This window comes from Cibotium barometz, chromosome 12 (assembly GCF_041138505.1).
Source record: "Cibotium barometz isolate CiBa-2024 chromosome 12, ASM4113850v1, whole genome shotgun sequence".
Taxonomy (NCBI): domain Eukaryota; kingdom Viridiplantae; phylum Streptophyta; class Polypodiopsida; order Cyatheales; family Cibotiaceae; genus Cibotium; species Cibotium barometz.
Genome location: NC_141057.1, coordinates 47,049,961 through 47,064,063, shown reverse-complemented (window position 1 = coordinate 47,064,063; position 14,103 = coordinate 47,049,961). Strand labels below are relative to the sequence as shown.

The following is a 14,103-nucleotide window of genomic DNA, read 5'->3' as shown; positions in this document are numbered from 1 at the left end:
GGTGCTCATCCTGTGTCATCCTCCTCTTTGACTGTAGACATGGAGGCAACGTCCACTAAGGTGGAGATGCTCTATGGTGCTGGAGGATATCCTGAATCTGGACCTGACAGGAAGAGGGCCTGGAGCTTGGAGGATGAGGGCATCTGTCCCTCTGATGCGACTGTCCCCGGTCCCAGATAATTGCATGTGTGCAAGGCGCTAACTGGGTCTCAAGGCTGGGGGGCACTCTCCTGGCTGGCACATTGTGGAGAGTCCGGTGCAAGTTTGCACCTGCACCTTGGTCTGTTGTAATAGTTTCTCCTTTGAATAAAGAAGTTCCTACGAGGGGCCGGCCGTTCTGGCTCAATGCTGTTTTTTGGTGTTGTTTATGGTTCTTCCGTTGTGTCTTCAAAGTTTGTATCTGGAGGGCAGTTGCCAAGAGGCCACCTAGGTCGACCAAGCTGGATGGCTGAGTGGAAGTAGTTTGGTGTGGCTGTAAGATGTCCCGGAGCTGGATCTGTAGACCAGATGTCTCGCGTGGGGGTGGGGCACTTGGCCTGCTGTAGTACTACTTCTTGCTCTAGCGTGTTTCACCAGCCTCGACATTTCCCAGTATGAAAGGGGTTTGGTGGACTCCAGGATGTCTAAATATTTGGAAAGTACAAGCTTTGGGAATGGGGGATTATTCTAGAATACAAAGGATCACACCCTTAAAATTTAGGAGAGTTGCTATTTTTGGCCCGACTTCGATGGAAGTTATGTTCACGTCATTACGCTTGGAATTGAAAGTACCTATGACAAATGGGCTACCAGTTGGGATATTTTTAGAGATAAAGTTTATGGAAGGACCCATCTCTTAGATTGTGACATCGACTCAGCTATCCCTCAGGACTGGCTGATTCTGATCCCAAACTCGACCCCCTCAGTGTGGTTAGGTGTGTTTACTAGACATGATATTCTCATGGCGGTCCACGGAGCGGATGAGGGCAGTGGTCTGCTCACTTTTTCTATTGGATCCCATGGCAGACTAGAGAGATCCGAGCTCCCCTTAGAGGACTTCAGAGGCTGCACCTTGCAGAGAGTGAGGGTTATTGGATTTCGAGTATAAGAGTGGCACATAGATCCACCGCTGACCAAGGTGGCCAGAGAGATTCTGGCGACTATGGATATGGGAGTGCCGACCTCTCACGCGCCTAGAGTGGGACCTAGAAGAGTGGATCGGGAGGAGACTCTAGAGGCCCCTCTTCTTTGCATATATTGCGCGGCTAGGCCGTAGGATCCAGATGCCAGAGATTGATGGCACCCCGGCAGCAGCAACACATTGGCAGTCACAGGGCCTCTCGAAGCGTTTCCTTTCAGATTTTTGGAAGACGTTATGGGGCAGAAAGGTGACCGTCTTTCTTTGGCTGATGGCACACAGGAGCTTGGCAGTTGGCACTTGGTTGGCAGTTGGAGATAGGCCAGCAGCTTGCCCGCGGTGCGGCCACCTTCAGGAGTCTCAACGACATTGTCTTTGGGATTGCCCGAAGGCTTAGTAGATCTGAGAGCGGATTCTCCCCAACTTCACTATGGATAGGGCCTCGACCCGGATCATTACATGGGGCATGCGGAAGCGGAAGCCGGAAGCTTACTTGAGGCTTTGGAGGCCTGGCCCTTTTCTCACAATTAGAGGTGGTGACCCCACTTGGCACTACAAACCACCTGTGGTTGTTCCCCCCGCCCCCTCCTTTGTATGAGATAGCCTTCTCCTCACAGAGCGGCTCGCTGGAGGAGAAGTGTCTTCCCCCTTATGATCATGTGATTCCCGCCCCATACATGAGGCGACTTTGTATCTAGCCCTTTGTGGCTGTTTTTCATTAACTAATAGAAGGATCTCTTTCCCGGAATAAATAAAAGATAAGGAGGAGGAGGGATGCGCATGAGGACACACACAGGCGGGCTATAGTTGCAGAGTTCTGTTGCTCTCTCTCTCTCTCTCTCTCTCTCCTGATGCGCTGGCCGTATAGCAGGGAATCTTCAAGTGGCCTCATCTCTTTGGCCGAGTGCAACTGCTTGCTCTCTTTTTTGCCTGAGTGCTGATCGTACAGCAGGACAACAGTTTTCTCTCTCTTGTTCACTGGCCGATTGCAGTTGCGTGTTCCTCTCTCTTGAGCGCTGGCTGTACAGCAGGGCGGCAGCTTGTTCCCCTTTCTTGACTGCTGGCCATACAGCACGGCAGCAGCCGTCTGGTGTTCTCTTCCTTGAGTGCTGGCTGTACAGCCATCTGGTGTGCTGATCATTCCATTGGGCACTTGGCATCGTTGGGAGCCACTTAAGTACTTGGTGGTCTGTGTTAACTGTGAAAACTCGTTCATAAGGAATAGGTTTCAAATGTTTGAGTATTGACTGTTGTTCTAGCTTGCCCTTGAAAGTCTTGAAAAGACGATAGGGAAACTTACTAGAAGGTATTGCCCTAGGGACCAAATCGATATGGCGACCCTCAGGACGAGAGGGTTGGATATTGGGTGGGAGATCATCCTTAAGCAAAATGTTTGAATGAGAAAGGAGATCTGTCAACTAAAGGACTGAATAAGAAGATGAGACAGCTATTATCGATGAGATAGAAGCTGTCTGAGCAGATATCAATGCTCCTTGCGGTCCCTTGCGGATAGCTAGTCGGGCCTGGAGATGAGAAATCATAGGAATGCTAAGAATTCTCCTATCCCCATGAATCATGACAGGCTCAGGAAAACCTTTAGAGATAATAAAGGTGTCCTGTCCCCAATTGGGAATAGTTTCATGCTGATGAAACCACTGGATTCCTAAGAGCATGTCACACCCCAAAAGAGGAGAGACAATGAAATCTCGCTAGAATGAGGCCTTTTGAACCTGAAAAGAAAACTATTGTGCCCATTGAGATATGTGGGTGCGGAGACCAGGTGTAAACCCGTCCACCTCCAAATAATAGGGCACTAAGGTACAGCTCATGTTAGTAGCCAACTGATTATGAATTGGCGGCCCTTGACAGAGCCATAAGCTTGGATCAGGCTTTTCTGTGTGGTTATAGCCTCACTCTCCTACTTAGCATCAAGCACTATGGATGGCATGGGATGCATAGAAGGTAAGATCTGAAGTGCATTGGTGGTAGCAAGCGGGTCTGGAGGAACGGGGGATACTATGGCAATTGTGGCAGAAGGGTCTTTGGAGGCTAACTCCGCTTGCCATTTTTGACAATCCTTCTTACAATGCCCAATAGTATGACAGAAAAAACATCTATTGTCTTACTGGTACTTCGTTTGCTCCTCTGGAGGAAGATAACCTCCAGTGATGCTTGCTTTAGCCTTTTCCTCAAGGGTTTTCTTAGGCTTGGATTCCTTACTCCCTGAACTAGAGCTAGGACTGTTGTCTGTCTTAGTGTCTTTAGAAGACGGAGTACCTTTCCCTGGTTGGGGTTTGGTAGGAGACTGCGGGTGTTTAGGCTTGCCTTCGTGCATTCTCATTTCTTCATTTTGAGCCAGAGTCAAAGCCCGGTCATATGTGCTGGGTACAAAGTTGGGAACTGTGAACTGGATTTTAGGATCTAATTCACGAATGAATTTGTCCATCTTGGCCTGCTCAGATAACCCTAACTGTTGTGCTAAAGTTATAACGTTTACGGAAAATTGAAGCACGGGTGACCCGTTCTGTCGGAGTCCATAGAACTCATTTGCCAGGTTGGTCAAATACCGGGGAAGGAGAAATCTGGTCTTTAGGTCATGGACAAATGTATCTCAGCTAAAACCTGTGACACTTGTGGTCGGGTTTGTATGAAGACTAGACCAATGCTGCCATCAAGTGAGTGCCTCACCCGTAAGGTGAGGAGTCGCTATGTGGACTCTATCCTGAGAATCCGAGATCCTAGCTAATGGAAAATGAGCATTAAATTGATGAATAAATTGATTAACTGCTAAATGATCACACTTACCATCATACTTACTAAAATTCGGTTAAATTCGGCTGACGGTAGTCGATGTTACGCTGGTGGCACCTATGGGTGGGGAAATTGAAGAGAGGTGCTAATACTTCAGATGTATGGTAGTCTTTTCCCTTTCATATTCGAGTAACATGCGCTCTTGATCGAGCTCTCGTTGGTGCTCTTGAGCGGCGAGTTTAGCTTGATGCGGGTCTTCGTCGATCTTGTGGTGGGCTTTCTCATAGTCCCGTATGTTTGTTTTTTCTTCTCACCGTCTGGCTTCATCCTCCGTCTTTGTTGTTCCATCTAAAAGAAGAGGGTGACGAAGTCGGGGGTAACTGGTGGAGTGGGTTTGGCTGCTGTTGTCTCCAAGAGATGGAGATGCTCCATAAGAAGCTCGTTCTGAGCTCGGAGTAGAGCTATGGTATCGGTAGTAGGCAGAAGAGCAAGGTCTGCTTTGAGGGAGACGTCTTCCTGCTGATTTATACTCTCCTTTGTAGACATGTTACTGAAGTCAGTAGTCGTGCTGGAGCGAAGTTTGACCATCCAAGGATGCTCTCATGCTAGGATGCGGTGTAGCTGAATCTGATACCAATGTAACATGCAGCGGAATTATGCATAATAAGGGATCCTGTCACACAAGTCTCACACTGCCTTCTTTATCCTGAGTTTCGCGAGTCTTTAGTAATCCGCTTTTAGTACTTCAAACTTTAAGAGATTAGAGAGAGAGAGAGAGAAATGAAATGAAATGAAATGTTATATTAACGTCTTCAAAAGGCCAAAGTGACCTATGAGACCAAAGTTACAACCATGTGACATCTGATACATTGTCTGGAAAAGAAAAGAAAGAAGTCAAGGTAAGTATCTAGCCCCACAATACATCAGTAGGGGGCATCCGGAAGCAGCAGCTAGGGGGAGTGGGAAGCTAATGCTACTAGTCAAAATGGGGTACATGAGTACATGGATACATGAATACATGAATATGGGGGAGTACAAAAGTGACAATGAGTACAACAGTATATGGCTGGAGTCGTAATCATCCTAGGAGCTCTGGCATGGGTCTCTACCGGATGGCCTGGATATCTACCATAGTGAGATGCTTGGTCGGGTGAGCCCAATGCCTCGCAATGATGCTCTGAATCCTTCGGTGTAGGCACCGTCTCCGATGTGAGGATCCGCGAACCCTCGGGCGTCTAGATCTGCCCAACTGGATAGCTCTCTCAACTAGAGTCCCACGGGGTGCCCGCTGCTGGGCTATCGGCTGTGTGTCCTCCCGGGTAGTCCCTCTAAAGAAGTCAGTAATCTGTCTGTGTGTGGACTTCTGCCAGTCGGGCGTTTGCTCGTGATAATGGACTCTCTGAGCCTGCGGATCTCCAAGAGATAAAAACCCAAGCATCGCTCATCACAATAGTCCATGACTCTAGCCAGTGGTCCAAATCCCTTCTGAAAAGGCAATGGTAGCGCCCTCGAATCTTATAATATGCTGTGCAGACAGATGTAGTGCTCCTCCGTCTCTGGCTCTATCCAACAAATCTGACAAATCTTGTCTACTGGAGGTATGCCTCTAAATCTGCGTGTCTCTATCTCTAACTGATGTGAGGAGGTGCGGATCTACCCAATGGCGCACCTCAATCCATGAGACAGATGGGTATCCATGTAGCTCGGTCTAAGTATAAAGCCATCCTCAGTGGTGCAGAGAAGATGGTCTCTATAGAAAGCCATCTTCGTCCCCAACTCTTGTGAGGGCTCTAGCCATGTCCTCCTAGTGTCCAACTGAATGAGGTCCTGTTTGATGACTCCACTAATCTCAGAATGTGTCAAGGTGAGAGAGGGTGCCTCCAGAGAGTACTGGAAGGGTGGAAGTCTGTCTAAACTGAACCCGTGGAGCTCAAACCAGGATGCTATCGGCGCATACCAACATGAAGTGTCTCGCTCCATGGCTAGCTGATGAGAGGACTCTAAAGCAAGTCGTGCATACCGGTGTCGGGGAAGCTCCCAGGTGCTGTGAATGAAGGACACTGATCTGGCAAGAGCCTCCACTACGATCGGTGGTACTCCCATCTCGGCTCTAATAATCTCATGGGGGTACCGAGGCCTTAGCCCGAATCATCTTGGAGATCATGGACACAAGTGGTCTCTCCATCGATCTCCATCCATCGTATGCGCATCCTGATCGACTGTGACGATCTAGGCTAGGCCCCCTGATCTGTACTCCATATAGCATAGCCGATGTGACCAGCGTGTCAAAAAGCCATAGCTTAGTGCATGGCTCCTGAAACTGTACCTGTGAGCACATCCTCTCTAGACCTCCTAGTGCTGCATATCCTCTAGTCAATCTGGCCTCTGCTGCCCCCCTCATGGAAAATGTGGGCTCAGTGAACACCACTCCAAGATATGTGTATGAGTCAACATACTCCACTGTCTCTTGCCCATATGTGAAAATAGGCGCTGATCTCCAGACCCACTGAGTTGTAGTGTTAAACACCATAACCTTGGTCTTACCAAGGTTAACTGAGAGTCCACTGTCCTGTGCATAAGCATGTAAAGTATCCAAGTGCCTCTGCATGCCCTGAGAGAGAGAGAGAGAGAGAGAGAGAGAGAGATTAACATCTACGAGAGGCCAAAGTCGGCCTAGGAGACAAAAAATAATACAACTGTGTTCTTCCGGTCATCGGAAGAAAAGAAAGAAAAGAAAAAGTGTGCATGTGTCTGGATACAACTGTGAGTCATCATGGATCGGTGGAGCCCATATACAAACAATATAAGGGTGGCTGGGGATGTGGATGGAGTGCTAAGGCAAGATGCATCTCTATATGCTGAAGGGGTAGTACAAGCATGCTATGCAGATCTATGTCTAACTCCATCCAGGGCCATAAGAGGGATATAAGATATCATACATCGCCGATGCTGAGGCTGTGATTGGCGTGAACATGTACCCTGAGTCTGAATGAAAGCAAGCTAGCCTCTCCTGTGTCTCCATCTGGTGTCTCATTCGGATAGCTGCTATCTCTCGGTGACGGAGTCCCTGTGCTCTATGTCCAGTCTGTCTAGGTCTCCTCCTGGCTCTCAATTTCTCTGCTCTCTGTGCGGTCACCCCACGTGGTACATCAGCGGGCACTGGCATAGCTCTCTGGAAGAAATCTGTGAGCTGGGATTGTCTCCCACCCCTAGTGGGAGCAGGTGTTTGGAGGAGTCTCTCTCGAGAACTATGAAGCTGTCACCAGGTGGTGAACTTTTGCAGTTGCTTTCCTTGTAATTACCTAAGTAAATACATATATTTTCTTTTTCTTTCTGTTCTTTAGTTGCTGTTGATTTCTACCCTCAGATATCTCTTGGATCAAGCTTCGACATTGCATGACCAGAGAAGGTGGACCATTGGGACTTCGTGCGACTGATGGTTTACTTGAGCCTTGGGACCCTGAAATCCCAGAAGATTGGGCACTGAAGACTTGACGAACAGTGGACCAGGACAGTGTACTTGGCCACTAAGAATGGTGCAGGACAGTGTGCCTGGCCATAAATGTAGATACACATTGGTGAATGTTCATGAAATGAAAAGTCACTGTATCATGACCACATTACGTTTTCTGATGTGGTCACGAAAGAGAATGTTGGTCAGATGACCTGAAGGAATGCTTTGGGCATATCTCCTAAAATTTAGGGAAACTCGATTTGAAATTTATTTGCGTCAATCTCTCCGGAATGTTGCAAGGATCAATAATCACCAAAGGACTGATGTCAAAATGTTAGCAGATTGGGAGATTTTTAGACCGGAGGTTGGAACGGGAAATGAGTTGCATGACTGCCATGTGGCAGCTTTTAGGCCAGTTTCTAAGTACAGGAAACTGGGCGCTTGCTTATCTTCCCCTTGGGCTCATTTTTGAGGTAGGCAGGTGGATTGTTGCAGGTTAAGAGCTATTGGAGCTTCCCCTTCCCTGTTCTCTATGCACTGAGGGTTGAGCTTGCTCCCCACAGCCTCTCTTAACCTATATTCAGCTATGGAAATGCCCCTCTAGTGGGCTACTCTCATGAATTATGTACAGCTGTGTGGGGAATATGCTTTTTGGCTGAGGAAAGAGCCTCCTTTGACAGGAACAGGAGCAGCTAACTGCTACTCCAAGCCAGGAACAGGTGAGGGTAGTTACCTCACTACGCAGGTGTCCAATTCAGCACTAAATCAGTGTTTTTTTTGGACTGTTCAGGGGCTGTTCCAAGGCCCAGTTGATGCCAGATTGCAGAGGGACCTTGCTAGGGTCTACCAGGATAGTGTGGTGGTTGTACAGAGCTGAAAACAGGTCTGTACAGAAAATACAGCAAGCTGAAATTCACTGTTTTGGGCTTATTTGAGTGGTAGAAGGCCAAGGAAGAGGACCAGGGACTTGGGATTTTGTTCAGGGAAGGTTTATGTACCGAAAAATTTCCTTAGAACAAGGGTTTCTTGGCTGTGAATTGCTCTTGTAACTACAGATACCATACCCTTGTATTTCCCTTGAATTAATTGATAAATAAATACCGAAAGGGGCGCCGGACTTCGGGGCCAATCTGGTGTTGAGCGAGGGAGTGAGGATTCTGTTTGTGTGAGTGTCATAAAGTCCAGTTATTTAATTGAAAGAATTACTGTGTTATGTGTCCATAGCCCGGTTTCAGAAGCTCTAGTACTAGTCTGCCAAGCTGTCGCTGGTCCGAGGCCTCCATCAACTGATGTAGTGAAGAGTGCTCCTCAAACAATCATGCATATTTATCTCTGACCCCCTGGTGGGCTCTACATCTACATACAAAGTGATCCTCAGTCTCCACCTCCTCGCGGCACAATCTACATATCCGCTCAGCTCTGGGAACCCGTGCCGCTCTCCCAGCCTCTATCTCTAGCTGATGTGATGAGACTCGTAGCTGTCCAATAGCATTGTGAGAGCTGTGTGGCATGTGTACATCCATGTACCGTGGTCGATGTATAAACCCATCCCCTGAGATGCTCATAAAGTGGTCTCTGTAATACAGCATCTTCGGTGGTAGTGGGCTCTTTGGTGCTGTCCATGTCTCCTGTATGTAGTGCTGCCATATGTCCTGTCTCATCACTCTGTACACTGTATTGGGTCCCAAATGGCCCCCCTCCTATTGCTAGGAGTATTTGCTTAATTATCTTTGAAGAGAATGAGTGAGGACTGACTTTGGACTGTAGATAAGCCAAATGCAAGATCTTTGAAAGACCAAGAGTCGGGCTGAACTATACACGGTTAGAGAAGCACGAATGATGACCGATTTCAAGCCTATGCACTCTTCCAATGGAATGTAGGAAGGCTGCAAATTTGAGGCTAAGAGGAAGGGACTGATTGGGACTGTTCTAGGCTGTGAATGAATGCTGAAAATGATTGTATGAATGTGTTTTACCTTCACCAGAAGGGCTGTAGCAAAATGATGAATGGATGAATGCTGAAAACTGTGTATATGCTGAAAACGCTAAGCTCTGAAGTGGCTGAATGCTGAGTGGAGTTGCGTTTTGCTGATGGTACAAGCGATGATTTTCCTAGGGCTGTAGGACTGAAACGCTTGCTCCAAACAATGATGAATGATGAGATCTACTTGCTGTAGGCTGAATTGATGATGAGGTAACTGCTGAATGCTGAGATGAATGAATGAGATGCAAGCGATGGCTATTTATACGAGCAAATCTTCTGGTCGGCTGCCTATAAATGCTGGCCAATTGTAGCATAAGATGCTAGACGACTTGCTAATGGAATAAATAGAATAATGATGGTATCAAATGCTGAAAAAATATGGAAAAAATGCCAAATAATTAGGATAAAATATTGGATGATATCTTGAGGCTTCTGCAACGGTCTAGATGGTCTACATGCACATGGGAAGAATGCTATGCAAAATGCAAACATGTCTTGATGCAAACTTTAAGGCTTCTATGACTTCTATATGTATGAATGATTCTCTCCAAGTGGGTTAAGGGACTTTTACTGACTGACTGACTGACTCACTCTCTAAGGTTGAGGAATGACCTACGTAGCTCGTGCATGACATATCCTGGACTGAGGATTACAATGGGGTCAGGGCGTACAGCAAATATCAAATCCTGAAGGGTTCTATTGTTGCTCAGAATTGCACTGATGATGAGCCATCTTGTCACCATGCACTATAGTGCAGAGTGCATGTGACATTAACGAAGTCCCACACTTGTTTCGAGTACTCACACACTAATGTACTACAACAACCTGATTTTCCTCTTTTCCAATCCATGACTAGGATTGAACGAAGATCATAAATCTCAACTCTTAAGAGTCGTTTATCATACTTTGAATCATCTCTTTGGAACATAACCATTTAGGATGTCCTCTACTCGGTGAGTCGTAAATTGAGTAGCTTATCTCATCCCTTTTCTCACTTCCCTCAATTGGGAATGAACATGTATTCATGTAGAGGCCTTACTTCCAAAAGTAAACAAGGAAGTATAACATAATCCACCCCCAACATGTCCGTAGCTACAGCCCTTCGAACAAGTGGGATTTCATGTGACTCAAAAATCCCGGAATCCAAAATAACTCCATGGAACTGCGTCATCCCTAGAGTACTAAATGGTCCAACCATCAACGGGTGTCTAGACATTCAGTCTAAGACCAAGAAGTTTCAAACTTCTCATCTCTCTCATGCACAAGTTCAATGCATCAATAGTGTGGTCATCACAAGAGATAGTGTGAGAAATTACCCACAGAAAACATGCCATGGTTAGACGACCAAGAAAGTTCCTTATGTTGTTGTCCCTCACAGACTAGCACTGCTTCTCACAGTTACCATAGATTAACGATGCAAAAGCATAGAGTGTTACAGATAAGAAACCTGTGGAGCGTCGGGAGATCCTACATGAGAATACACTCTAGTGTCCCATACCACCAAAGTAGACCCCACATAAAACCTTTGTTAAGCATATGATCATAGGTGTAATGGCCAACCTCCCCCCCTATATCATAGCATTGAAGCAACCAAATTTCCCTCTGAACACCAAGGTCGAACCCTAGGTAGACTTTAGACGATTAATCCATTCTATGCAATGTCAAGGATCAAAGATACCACCATGTTCACACTCCAATCCGTGTCCTTCGCTCCTACAATTAGCTCCGCAGGTTGTTGTCTATAAGCTATTCGGATACCTTGGCCTAGGCATCCTAGAGTATGACCATCACCACAAGTCTGCCTAACTTGGCATCCCATCTTGGCTACCAGTGTCATGTGCCACTTAGCGGCTTTGCGGATAACACCAAGGGTTCATGGTAAAGCCCGGTGTGATCTTTTCTTTGCTTTAAAAAAATTATCCACTCTGTGGAAAAGTAAGAGCATGCAAGAAATTAGATTGCATCACTGCTTGGCAAAGGCCTCAAAAGCTTTTAAAAAATTAGTAATTAGGGGTTTTACAAAACAGTACTTGAAAATAATCGTCATGACTATCGAGCCATTCCTGTGAAGGAGTTAAGTTGCTGCAGCTAGGGAGGCTTGAAGAGATAGCGAACCATGTCTATGGAGGACGCAAGGAGAGAGAGTTACAAGACATTACTTTTGATGGCGAGAGTGTACTGCATGACTCAATGGTGTGATAGTTGCTTGATTAAATCAATGAACTATATTTACCTTTTATAAGTACAAAGGTTGCCTTTGTGATATCATTGCTTATTTTAAACTCACATATTATCTAGGTATTATTTGATACCTCTCTAAGAGGTGGTTCACTCACAAACACATGGCCTCACTTAAGTGTCGATTCATAGGTAAGACCTTGATTCCCAACAATCTCCCCTTTGAGGGATTTCCTCATACTGTGTCAAGGATAAATCTATGCTCATGGCTTGAGTTTCTCCTGGCAATTATGGGTCCCAAAAATAGAGTACACATAGGATCAGGTCATTCACTCACAACACACAACTGAACAACACACACCAACACAACACATAACTTTGGACTTTACAAAGCCCAATCATCATGACAATAATTAGCTTCCTCTGTGCAAAGCTCTTTCTCCTCAATGAAGTTGGCATTTGCCTTTTTGTGATAGCAGTACTTCTCATTATGGTTGTTTTTCCCACAATGTTTGCACGGCTTCTTTGAGTAACAATCCTTTTCTGTATGATTTTTCCTACCACAAGATAACATTTCATACCTTTGAAGTTCTTTGTGAAGAAGCTATCCCTCCTTGCTTCTTTGTTCTTTATCTTCTTTTCCCCTTCCTTGAAGGAGATTATAAACCCTTCCAAGGTGAGATTGGGCAGGTTCTTCAAGGTGGTGTTAAGGTTTCCGTAAAGCTCATTTGGCATAGACTTGATCAACACGGCTAGGGCCAAATCTTCCTCAACTTTGGCTTTGAGTGTAGCAAGATGGTTCAGGTACTTCATCTTGTTCACATGAGTGTCAAAGTTCTCATGTGACTGCATCATCAGGCCGTAGAACTCTATCTGCAAAGATAGCTTAGAGTTCTTTCCATGTGCTAAAGAGCTTATCTAGCATCTCATAAGCTTCTTTTGAAGTTAGGAGATCAATAAAGTGGTGTATGAAATTGTCAGATAGGCCTAGGGCTATGAGACCAAAGGCTTTCTGATCCTAGAGCTTCCAAGCTCTTTGTGCTTCACCTACTGCTTTTAGGCATCTATTCCTCCCCCTCGATGAAAGGCCAAACGCCCTCTCTCATCAAACTAAACTTTAGTTTGGCTTGTCAGGTATGGAAGCTTTTCCCATCAAAATTTTCAATAAACATGTAGGATGCCATGATTTTCTTTGAATATCGGAAGGTCTTAACAATGGAGATTATCTAATGCTAGTGTCTAGTCCCTTACAGATAATGTCCCAAGAAATTATGATTTTTAGAAATTAGGTTTTCAAAAATTAGGATTTTAGATCAAGGGCGTTTTTTAAATTAATGACATAGCATGGTGTAGTAACCCTTAAATGCTTGATTTGTACCTCCAATTTTGAAAAATAATGGGGGATCTTAAATTAATGCTTTGATTAAGCAAGATTTTGCAAAAAAATAAAAAAGCCTCAAAATCTCTTTGATGAATGCACTTCAATTATGAATAGGAGAAGAATTTTTGGAAAGCCCTAAATCGATTTTGTGCCTTAAAATTTTGCTTTTTGACTGTCGAGCTGGCATAAGTGCGTGTGGGAGGCACATTGCAAGTGGATGTGGGTAGTTGCGCACAGACGACAGTAGTTGGCTAACTGGTCGCTTTTTAATAAGATTATTATAACCTTATATAAGAAACAGGCTAAGAACCAAAGTTAGCCAAGTAAGGGAATCGGCGTGCATGTAAGCCTCATGCCGATGAGCATAGGCAGCTCAACGATCCTTCATACTAGCGCAATAGAGAAGGTGCAAGCTTGCTAGCGTGTCGACATGTGAGAGTAGAGCGATAGCATGCCGAGCAGAGTGAGTGTCACCATTTGGCCACCCAATTGGTCCACCCGTGCTTTCTCATTATGTATATACATTGGACTAACGTCCATGGCATTTGCATATGTCGAGAATTGATGCCACTCATGTGATACTGTGGATTTGGCTTTCCGTTGGGACTTGTGCCTGTGTACATGCCTGGAAATGCCTGGAGGATTGGTGCTCCATTGGGTCTGGAACCTCATATACTTGCCTGGAACACGTCTGCTTTAGTATAGTCTCATGAACAAGAATTGTTAGCATCTTTATGTGCTTGCTTGCAAATTGAATTTGCATGTTGTTTTCATGCTTGCTTGATCAATGTGTAGTTCCGGGCAAGGGGACGCCCGCCCGTGAAACTATCTGCTGACATGATTATGTGGCGTGTGATAGGTGGTAAGTATTGGTCAAAACCTAGCCTTAGAAACTAGTATTAGATTATAATATGTACACACTTTAAGTTTTGGGCGACCAAAACTCACTTATAAATTTTGACTAGCCTTGTGTTCGCACACATTGATGTCCTGAGGTGGACAAAGTGCAATGCCCACTGCCCAGACCTTATCCCCTTTGTTCAAAGAGAGCAACCAGCCATGTGTCCATCCTAGCTTGCATCCCAACTCACTTGCCCTTTTTGCCAGACACCCAGCTTGGACATCGCATCATCTCTCTCTAAAAGTTGGCGCCTCTCTTCATGAGGTTCTTTGGCTGTATTTTTTGCATTTTCTCCTTCCCAACACCATATCCAAGCTTACTAGTGTGTTTTCCACGA

The 14,103-nt window shown here is 45.6% G+C and overlaps 1 protein-coding gene across 1 annotated transcript in view; it reads left to right on the top strand.

Moving 5' to 3' along the window:
- Positions 1-14,103, top strand: part of CPSF100 (cleavage and polyadenylation specificity factor 100) — a 125,583-nt gene that overhangs the window by 102,699 nt on the left and 8,781 nt on the right. The window lies entirely within an intron of this gene.